We start from the raw sequence: 11,336 nt of genomic DNA on the forward strand, positions 1-11,336 counted from the left end.
TGAGATTCCAGGGCATTGGCAGTTCGGACCCAAAGGTCATAAAAGAAGTTGGAAACTAATTACTACGTACCTGATTTTTTCCTCGGTCAGGTGACTAAGGCCTAACATACCAGCGAATTTTATGCAAGCCCCCGGCCCATCAACGCTCGAATAACTAACATTTCATTCGACTTGCCCCTTTCACTGTGAGATATGACTGAAAAGAAAACTTGGAAACGTGTTTCACAGAAATAAATTTCTGACACAAATTTATTTATGTGAAACACGTTTCCATGTGTTCATTTCCAGTATAATTGTAAATGCATTGGTAATTGAGTTATTAGTTTTCTAATGCTTTGATGTTAATTTGTAAGGTTTTATGGCAGCTTTGGCTATTCGAAATATTAATGGGTGAGGACTCCATTGCCTTCCTAATAAGCCCTTCATCCACCTTCTCCACGGACCGTCTCCTTTCCCAGGCTTTGTAAAAAGCATGTTTTAATATAATGATGAAATCCAGGTGTTTTCCATGGAATTAGTTGGCATTGAGACTGTCAGTTAAAATGTATATTATCGTGACTGGAAAAATCTCTATCCGTCTTATTCATTGAAAGATTCTAATAGAAGATTTATCAGATGCAAAAGAATTGTAGTTAAAAAGAATGAAAAAGTAAAGAGTGGGAAACTGAGGTGTTATATAATTATTAAGAGAATAGTTATATATTGAAGTTAAAATGGATCCGTATGTTCCAGACTTCTGGGGTGGAATTAATTGCAGATTGATGTGATGAGAGACTTTGGGGAGGAATGAATTGGATTTGTATGTCCTGGAAAGATGATTATGCTTGTGGGCTTTTATGGCAGAGAAACTAAGGTAGCAGTAATTGGGAGATTTATATATACTTTTATTTGTTACTTTCCTCTAAAATTGTAGATAAAGTGCATATGATGCCACTCATTTCAATTATATGTAAGTCGCAGGATCTGTTGCGATTTTTCCATTAATGGGTTATCGGTATTTACGTATTTTGACACAGTCAGGAAAATATTTCTATATTACAGATTTCCTCCATTTCTCTTTCCTCACGCAGCTTTTGCTAGAAATGGGACTAATCCTCGCAATTAAGGAAGAAGGTTCTTACATTGCATTTATAGAAGCAATCAATAACGACCCCCGCACTCTGTGCTTTTTCGCTCCCCGCTCCAGGTATGCAATAACCTCTCTCTCTTTCTCAGTAATAGCCCTCATTAGTAAATAAATGAAGCTAGTCTGGAGCAGGCGGTGTTTCTTAAAAAATAATAGAGAGCGCGATACGCAGATCATTAAGCGGGTGAATGAAGGAAGCTAGTGGCACCCGGCAACTCAACTTAGGCAACACCCGGAGGCCATCTTCTCTTCACCTGGGTGACACTGGTTTGTAGAGAGTGCTTGCTTCCTTGAGATGGACCTCCGGAGAGAGGGGAAGGAGCAAGGGGAAATGAAATTAGTTCGGGAAGTCAAGTATGTGCAAGAGGGGATGAGGTGGACTCAGGAAAGCGAGGTTGGGAATAGTTGATGCCAGAGAGAGAGAGGGAGAGAGAGAGAGAGAGAGAGAGAGAGAGAGAGAGAGCTGGAACATGACACTAAGGAACCAAGACGATGGATAAGGACATGAGGCAGGAGAACGGAGTAATGAAGTTAAATACTTCTAATGAAGACGGGTATAATTTTCAATAGTTGTGAAGAAGTATGACCTATATATAGGCAATATTGGTAAAATTGAGTACAATGATAAGAGATAAAAGTAGTAATGAAAAGAGCCTGAAGTTCCTGGAGGCATATGAAGCATCGCCGAATAATGTGGAGATCAACTGAATTATGTTTGAAGAACACATATAAAAGCATAAAACTATACGAACTGTAAGTGCAGTACATGCATACCAAAATGAAACCCTAAATACATTTGAACTTTGCTTGCAAAGAGATGATTTGCAGTACCGAAGTATAGGACGTTTAAATCAGTAATAATGAAGATGATTGGTCATGATTCTGTGAGTTTTGTCATAGTTTTCTTTTTCACAGTATTCGGAAAGCATATCACTTAGTACTGCCAGAATATTTTTAAAAGAATCTGTGTTCCTAAGGTTTCCTATGTCTTTGGGTGTTTGTTTTTCACCTAAAGTTAAGTATATCTTAGTTTTACCAGACCACTGAGCTGATTAACAGCTCTCCTAGGGCTAGCCCGAAGGATTAGATATTTTTTACTTGGCTAGGATACAACTGGTTACTCAGCTTGCTTTCTGCCTAAATGACCTTCTAGACTTGTTGCGAATGACACTTGATGCATTATAATAGATATAATAATAAGAAGATAAAGAGGAATCTGGAGTCTCTCCCCCAGTGTTGCAAATCCTCGTCAGTGCTTACACCAGCTTCCTGTACCAGAAGGAGCCACATGTGGCGTCGGTTTGCGAAATTTGTTTGGTCCAATCTCCGTTGGTTCAGATTTTTAACTTCATTCGGCATTTGCTACGTTTTTATGCTCATCGAGGTTTGTGACAATGCCTCTAAGAGTAGATTTATTAACATCAATACATTGTAGTATTCTGACAGAAGCTTAAATTAACCCAAAAGCTTGCATTGAAAATAATTATTGAAAATCATTCTCGGTGCATGCAAGTTAGCATCAGTGCTCAGTATCATTCTTTATCACCTCTCTAGCGATGCAAAAGATTCCCTGATGAATGCGTTCCCCAAGGATTGCAACTAATCCTTTGGAATCTTCCTGTTATTTTATCTGGCGTTACATCAAAGCTGACTTTTCTTGACGTTATGAATTGCATCAAAAGCCTGACGGTTAACATTTTGACAAACCCTTGAAACGAAGGCTTTTGATCGCGCCTTAAAGACCTGCCTTTTCATTGCTTTGTATTCAGCACTTTATTGTGTTTTCCTCTTGCCATTTTGGCTATGAGGATTCGGGCCGTTGAAATTCCTCTGTGGTCTGACGTCACATTCCTGCGTATTTATCTCCCACCTTCCCTCTCCCCTCGGCCCTGTCCTCTCGCATGCTTGAGGGAAAAAAGGATCTCGGAAATATTTAGACGAATGAATTCCCCAACTCTCTCTCTCTCTCTCTCTCTCTCTCTCTCTCTCTCTCTCTCTCTCTCTCATGCATACACAGTAGGATTAGTCACCCCTGTTGTTTCCAGTCTTTTTGATTTTACATTTTATAATTGAATCCCCTCTGTTGTAAGGCTTTGGAATTGTTATTGTGTATCTTTTTCCTTTGTGTCTGATCCCTTCTTTGTGTGCGTTTGGGGGAGAGTGTCTTTAAATGTTTACACTGTCAATTTTCCAGAATATAATCTCTTGATTTTTTTATTCGCTTTCAGTGTCTTGATTTGGGTCACTTCACTTTTCCCTTTCCATTCGTATTCCTGAACTTCCTTCTTATCTTTTGCTTTTTGTTCTGCTTTTGTTTTACAATTATTAAGGTGTAGTTTTAGGATATTCTGTGTTCGTGTAAACTGGAAATTTCTCTCTCTCTCTCTCTCTCTCTCTCTTCTCTCTCTCTCTCTCTCTCTCTGTCACGTTTCTACAAATATTTACGTATCTAGTTAGGCCCATCTGATAGTTTATTGAATTGCGATGTACTGTTTGCATTTCTGATTTCATTCCCTCTCACCGATTTTTCTTTTGGCATCACATTTTTCAAACCCAATTCCATTTTCATTCATTTACTGTCTCTCTCTCCCTCTCTGTCAGAAAGAATAGGACAAGACATTATTTTTTTCAATTGTTAGTTGTATGAAATTTCTGGGTGGTAAGAAACTCATCATCATATGATATATATTTGCACACAAATAATGATAGTCTCTAATTTAGGATGAGACTGCGTTGTACATTTCTCATATAATTGAAGGCTCACTCTTCTGTGTTGACAGAATCATCAGACTAGATAGAAAGGTCTATCGATATTAGTCTTTCATCTCCTATTACCAGAGACAGCGCGATATAGACACTGAATGATTGGAATGTCTCCATATAATATTCAAGGAGAGATGGTATTAACTACAAATGGGGGTAACTTCCTGCAAAATTGGAAGCTCTCTGGTGTATCTTTTTTTTTTTTGGTAGCGAAGATAAACTCTCTTTCCATCATCAGGGTGATTTCATGAAAGTAAGTAGTAAGCTCTTAGGTTTGCAAGTGGAGCCACAATTTAAAAAAAAAAATCTTATATTAGAAGGATTTCATATATAAGAAAATGAAGGTTTTTCATCCAAGGACAGTGGTGGTTTCATTAGTGATGTGCATGTGTGGTTCCTGTCCCCTAAATTGCAAATTCTTAGGTATTTTAGTTGGAAAGTTCTCACTGAGTATTTGTTTGTTTTTCATTTTTCAGTGCACTATGATATCATCTTATTTTCGTCACTTTTAGGTTTTCCGATTAATTGCCGGCAGTAGAACTGAAACCTAAAATATGTTCACGAATGTCTTGGTATTTACTTTAATGAAAGTCATTTATGTGCAGATAAATCATGTGTATGAATTTAGTATAAGAATAGGCAAATTGACATGAATAGTATTGCCACAGCCGCTACACTGCAGGTAATATCAGTAGTCTGCAACACGAAGTATTTGCCCAACATAGTTACAAGTGACCTGGTAAAGGATTTACATGAATTCGGCCAACTTCCCTTAACTGCTCCTCTTGGCAAACTTGCATTTCCCGGCAATGTTCGAGGAAGATATTATCGAACTTGGCAGCAGAACGACGAACCCACGGGCGAACCCTTCCCGGGCGACCTCTGCCGTCATTACTATTTTTTTTTCAGTCCGCTGTTATCTTGAAAGGCTTCGTACCAATGGAGGAAGTCAAGGAGGAAGATAATGAAAATGTTTGCTTGTCTATATCCATAATATAGCATAATATGCTCATTCTAAATGTAATGGTGACTGCAGGACCAATTCGTGTTAAATGCCACTGAAATTTCATGACGTTTCTGTGACAGTTTGACTACTTAAGGGCACTTGTTTTCACTCCTGTCCCTTTAAGGTCAAAGTGCAATAACTGCAGGACTGATACGCTGCCTTGAGAGATGGGTAGTCCTTCTAGATATGGAGAATGGGAAAAATCAGTTATCACACTATTCGAGTTGAATCAAGGAACATTCCATGCACGAATAATTTTGGTTGCTTCATTTGCACCCTTTGCTCATATTACAGTAACAATGCAGTTTATTTCTGTTGCTTTAATTAAAAAATTGTTATAGGATTGTAGTCCTTACCATTTACTCTTTGGCGTCATTGATTTTTATAATACTATAACAAGCTGTTTACAGCCACAGTTTTTACATGGATGTTAAGAAAAAGAGCCTTTTCAGATGTCTATGATCAACGACGACCTTCACCCTTACGTCTTTATAACAGACTCTCTCTCTCTCTCTCTCTCTCTCTCTCTCTCTCTCTCTCTCTCTCTCTCTCTCTTCAGTAGGTATTTGTTTTCCTCTTAAATTTGATATTTCTCACATTATAATGTACTTTGCGTTTGTGTTTTTCTTTTTTTCTGAAATAACTCAAAGTTATGTTTGATTAAGTTTTCCTTTCTTTTTTTTTGTATAGATCGGAACGGCTGTCATCGGGAGCCTCACATTCCCTTAGGTAAGTTTTTGTTACTTTTTACGCTTTCACAAAGATCTGTTCAGTTCTGATAGGTGAGACGCCAGTATCTGTGGAAAGAGGAAATCGTTGAAATATACTGTCACATATTTTCACAGTTGATTTATTTATGTATAAACTGATGTAGAAATTTGCTTAGAATCTGTATTACCATTGTACCACCAGCTCCCGTCGCACGTTTAATTAAGACGCATAATGAAGTCTTTAAGTGGCAAAATGACTTGTTGAAGATTTAGTAGAAAGCCCATTGAGAGGCTTTTCTTCCGGAAGTATCCATCTATTACAGGTTACGAGGTCATACAAGGTCATTCTCTCGCATTCTACCATCAATTCATAGTTCTGTGTTGTGCTCCTGGCCAGTGCATCATAAACAAAAGCATTCCCGAATGTGATGAGCTTCGCTGCTTCTGTTATTCCACACATATCTCCCCTTTAGCACGACAAAGACACAAGGAACTAACGAAGGGGAATTCAGTAAACTAATATCTCCTGACACTGCAGGAAATTCTTGAATGTTGAAGTTGAAACAATTCAAAATAAAATTTTAATGGACGCTGTTTATTGTCAGGTATAAAGAATATGTTTAATTCCCAGATTTCTTGTCATTTTTTGACATGTTGAAATTTGTGAGGAATTCAAAATCCGTATGTCCTCATCCCCCATTAACCTAAAAAGTATAAAAGGTAAAAAATTGTTTTAGGAGAATCACAGCCGTCTCTCTCTCTCTCTCTCTCTCTCTCTCTCTCTCTCTCTCTCTCTCTCTCACTTGTTAGTTGGTCTCGAAGATTTTCGTGAACTTCTTTACAAGACTGCATTTTTATTTTAACCTCAGATTCTTTGTTTCTTCCAAATAAGTAATACAGATATTATAAATGGTGAAATAATAAAATACTCTTGTTATATTATTTTGCCTTAATAAGAAAACATAGTTAATACAAAAGTAATGATTAAGAGTGAAAGATAATTATGAAAAAGACAGTGTAGCGAGAAATAATATGTAAGTGTCACATGATGAGATGAGAGTCACTTAGTATTTTCTAAATGCCGAATAAGAAGTGAGATGAAAAACAGACAAAACATATCACTATCTTAACAATTCAAGCAGACAATAAAATTATGCTGATTCATGAGATTATGTCATATTTTCTTTTTTATTTGTGAAATCTTTCATTTAGGGAACCCTAGCCTTATATTTTAATTCATATGTATAATGATTTGTGTAACTGTACTACTTGCCAAAGAACGGTGTCCAGTATTTTACTCGAATTTTAGGCTTTTTATTTAAGAGACTGTCCCTGTTAAAATCCCTAATTCTTCGTCACTAATTTCGGACATTGAAATACTCGGAGAAAAAGTCAGTACCATTTCCGGTGCAGGAAAAATGTGTGGTCTCCACATGCACCCTCAAAATAATTGCCTCGGTAAACTAAAAAAAGTATTTTATCTTTATACTGTGTTCCAGAACTTAAATAGAATTTGGGCTTACCAGCAAGATATTACCTGAATCTTTATGGGCGGTACTACGTACTTACTTATATACAAGGTGGATGGTTCGCCTGCCCGTATTTTTCTGTTAAACTTTATTATAATAATTTTGCGCAGCCGTTTTCTTTATGTCATTTTTGCCTCTCATAATTACAGAGTTTTTCACCAATTCATATAGTTCCTTGCTGGACGAGTGGGTTACATGCTTGCATAACAATTTTGTAGCCCTGGTTCGCTTCCCCGCTCTGCCAACGCGGAATGAGAGGAATTTATTTCTAGTGGTTAGAAATTCATTTAACTATCTAATGTGGTTCGGATCCCACAATAAGCTGTAGGTCTCGTTACTAAGTAGCCATATGGTTCCTAGCCAAGTAGAAATAGCTATTCCTCCGGGCCAGCCCTAAGAGAGCTGTTAATTAGCTCAGTGGTCTGGTTAAACTGAAATAAACTTAACTCAGTTCATATGAATTTGGCATCATAATTGTAAGACAATATATATATATTATATATATATATTAATTTATTAAATAATATATATATATATATATATATTAATATTTATATATATACATATAGGTAATCTATATATAGGTATATATATATAAGATCATATAGATAGTATAGGTAAGATATATATTATATATAGTTAGGTATGTATATATGGTATTTATTTCTGTTAGTAGTTATGTAGTATAGTATATATATCTTATATATATATATATATATATATAATATATATAATATATATACATTTACGGTTAATTCTTTTTATCTATATGATACATTCATATTTAAAGTATACATAGTAATACACACACACACACACACACACACACACATATATATATATGAATATATATATATATATATATATATATATATATATATAGTATATATATATTTATGTATATTTAAATATGAATGCATCATACATTTAAAAAGGAATTAGCCGTAACTGTCCGTAAGTTGTGTAAAGAAGTAGGAAAGTGAAGCTTGATCCATTACTCTGACGATGTTACTGATTTCTTACCGGTATTTCGTAGAGTGTAACTCAATATTAAGAAGTCAGTTCACACCAGCTGCTGTAAATACAATCTGCTCTTTGTTCAAATACAATACGACGCCACATTTCCTTTGAAAAGCCTTTGGTTTTATAAGATACTACCTGGGAAAACTGACGTCACGCATCGATATTTCAGAAACGTTTTACTTTGTAAATATAGCACTTGCTAGTTTACAATATCCCAGTAAAATTTCAGCTTAAAATTTTAAGAGTTCCGGAAACTTCGAATTTTTTTTGTTCTCATTTAACATGTCAGAAATCAAAGATGCTCTCTCTCCTCTCTCTCTCTCTCTCTCTCTCTCTCTCTCTCTCTGTTGCAGAGCCATGGTGACATTTTGTTTAACAAAGAACTAGATATCTTTTCTTTCACATCCTATGGCCTTTAAGCCATCTGTATGAACGGAGCAAATCTCCTTTATTATTCAGAGATTCCAGGACCAGCTGCTATTAGAGGTAATCAATTGTGCGCAGCGCTCAAGTCACGTTTCATCATATCCAATAAATGATACCTTGAATCGTGTTGTCATAACGGCATCGTAATAATTGACCCCACGTCCCATTAAACGCTGACGAAAGGGAAGAACTGGTTAAGAAAGCCGAGTAAGAAAGAAGGAGAGGGAGAAACGGCCCCCTGGCGAGTGGCTTCATTACTATTGACGGCAAGCTTCTGCATTCCCCGAGCGAGGTTTCATTTAAAGAAATCTGTGAAGCTAAAAGCGAGTTCGGAATTTCTTTCTCTTGAGGCGAGCTATTGACGATTCCGACCTGCCAGGAAGCAGTTTCTTTTCGCAGCGGCCATTCATTAGTTGAGGCAAACGTCAAAGAGCTGTAAAAATCCCAGCGGTAAAAATCCTTTTACTGCTGGCAGGACATTCTTTTATTATTCCCAGCGCCAGATTTTTTCCAGGGTTCTGGTAATTAGTTATGTCTAACTGAATGTTAAATAGTGAGGTGTCTTTTGAAAAATCTTTCCTATTGAAATTGGGGTGAGAGGTGGGGGTGGTGTGGGGTTTGGTGGGTGGGTAGGAGGTTCATCGAACGAGCGTTTCTTTTAAAGGCACCTTTGTCTTTGTCAGTCTTTTTTCATGATTGTGTTTTTCACAAAATCAGAAGAGTTGACGTATTTCGTTTGTTTTGGAGAAATTGCTCTTCATTAAGGTTTAAGGTATACCTGTACTGGGTATGTAGTTTTTCTTAGTATAAAAAAGAAAATGCCATGAAAATTAGCTTAATATATGATTGATATGGTATTTTTTTCGTAATTCTTTAGAGTGCCTTTCAAAATAATTGTATAACGAGAAGACTTACTACGCTCCACAATTTCAGAAATCCTGTGTATAATGCCAACCCTTGAGCAACGATAACCCTTACATCCCTCATCGCAATAAATTCATTATAATTGATATTTATATTTTTTTTTTATTCATTTTCTTTAAATTGCGGGTGACGCTATAATTTATAGGTATTTAAATAGTGGCGCCTGAGAGGCCTATGCGTCTCAGATGCTTTGTTAGGGCTGCCATTTTGGGAATTCGGGAATTTTTAGTGGAATTTCCAGGTGAGTCGTAATGAATTTGAAGTTCCCCGGCAATTTAACCAGACATTTTTATCCTACTAATTAGACCTGTTTAATCATAGCCCCTTCGAAACACATTGCCCATAAATTACCCTTTTTAGGCTATATATATGCATGGATATATGCATATATATATGTGTGTATATATAATGTATATATATATATATGTATATATATATATATATATATATATATATGTATATATATATATATATATATATATATATATATATATATATATATATATATTATACACACACACACACACACACACACACACATATATATATATATATATATATATACATATATATATATCATATATATATATATCCATAGTATAGTAATTCATATATTCCATATAAATGTCATATTTTTAGGGTTCATTGATGAAGGTTTATGAACCATTTTAACAAGGACCTTAGCTTTCTTTTATTACGTTCACGTAATGCTTTTCTTATACCTTATGCTTTTGTGATTATCCAGCTCGGAGGAAATGGGCCGAAATTATTTTCATTTATTTTAAGAATTAGTTTCTGACTTTGATAAATGGGGCAGACTAACAAAAGAATTTTATCTTCACATTATTTATGTCTAGAATACGTACGATTCTGTTACGAGTGTATACACTTATACGAATACCATTCTCAAGGATTTTTCATTATTGCAGTATTTTCTCCCCTGGGAAGGCTTTACAAACGCTCTTGTATTTTTGCTGGAGAATTTCATTAGTTCTTTGGAGAGTTACGTCATCGCATGGGATTTACAACGAGTAAAGTTCTTGGTAGAAAATTGTTTAGAATTTGAGAAAATATTTATTTCCACCAAAGGACAGAACTCGGTGAAATCTTCTATGAAAGGTTTATATTTTGTGTTTTGAAATCAGAAACATCATTAACAAATACCGGAATATTCATGTAAGCTAATAATGTGCATTATTAAATCTGAAATTGTAGAAGTGAAACGAATTTGTATAATAGTTTTCTCTAATTATGAGCTTGATGGAAATTATATAATCGGTGAATGTTGGAATAAATTCATTGAAATCATTAGCTCACGCGTAGGGAATTGCCAATTATCATTACTTTAAGAGAAGGAAATGATTTTTCAGAGTCCTCTCCTCAGGGAGGATATCCTTGGGAAATATACTATTTTCTTTATTATGTAAGTTCTTTCACTGCGAGGAAAATGGTTAATTAAGTCGGTCTTTCCTTTTAGAGTTGTTTTCACTCACGCTCGACCTTGATCAAACCAATGTTAAAATCATTCCAGGAGAAATGTTTTATCTAAGGCTAGCTACACAGCAACTGTGAAATATTCTCTCTCTCTCTCTCTCTCCTCTCTCTCTCTCTCTCGAACAAATACATTGCTTATATTCGTTACAATAAATTCTTAAGAAAATGAAGCTTATAAGTCCTTCAAAAACATTATATTCTATATTTTACCCAACAGCGATGGGCTTCGGTGTTGAGGATAGTTTAACTAATGGTAAGATATGATAAAATAATCATTTCCATTCATGCCTAAAACAGTAGTCGAACACTATGAGTATGGGTACTCTAAATACATA

The 11,336-nt window shown here is 35.6% G+C and overlaps 1 protein-coding gene across 2 annotated transcripts in view; it reads left to right on the plus strand.

Moving 5' to 3' along the window:
• The window catches only part of LOC135221790 (neuronal growth regulator 1-like), a 141,689-nt gene that overhangs the window by 66,109 nt on the left and 64,244 nt on the right, over positions 1-11,336 (plus strand). The window contains exon 2 of one of the 2 annotated variants that reach the window (XM_064259643.1): positions 5,586-5,624. The exons of the other annotated variant lie outside the window; for it this stretch is intronic. The gene's annotated coding sequence lies outside the window, so the exon portion shown is untranslated. The remainder of the gene's footprint in view (positions 1-5,585; positions 5,625-11,336) is intronic. 2 annotated transcript variants of the gene reach the window in all.

Source organism: Macrobrachium nipponense, chromosome 3 (genome assembly GCF_015104395.2).
Source record: "Macrobrachium nipponense isolate FS-2020 chromosome 3, ASM1510439v2, whole genome shotgun sequence".
Lineage (NCBI taxonomy): Eukaryota > Metazoa > Arthropoda > Malacostraca > Decapoda > Palaemonidae > Macrobrachium > Macrobrachium nipponense.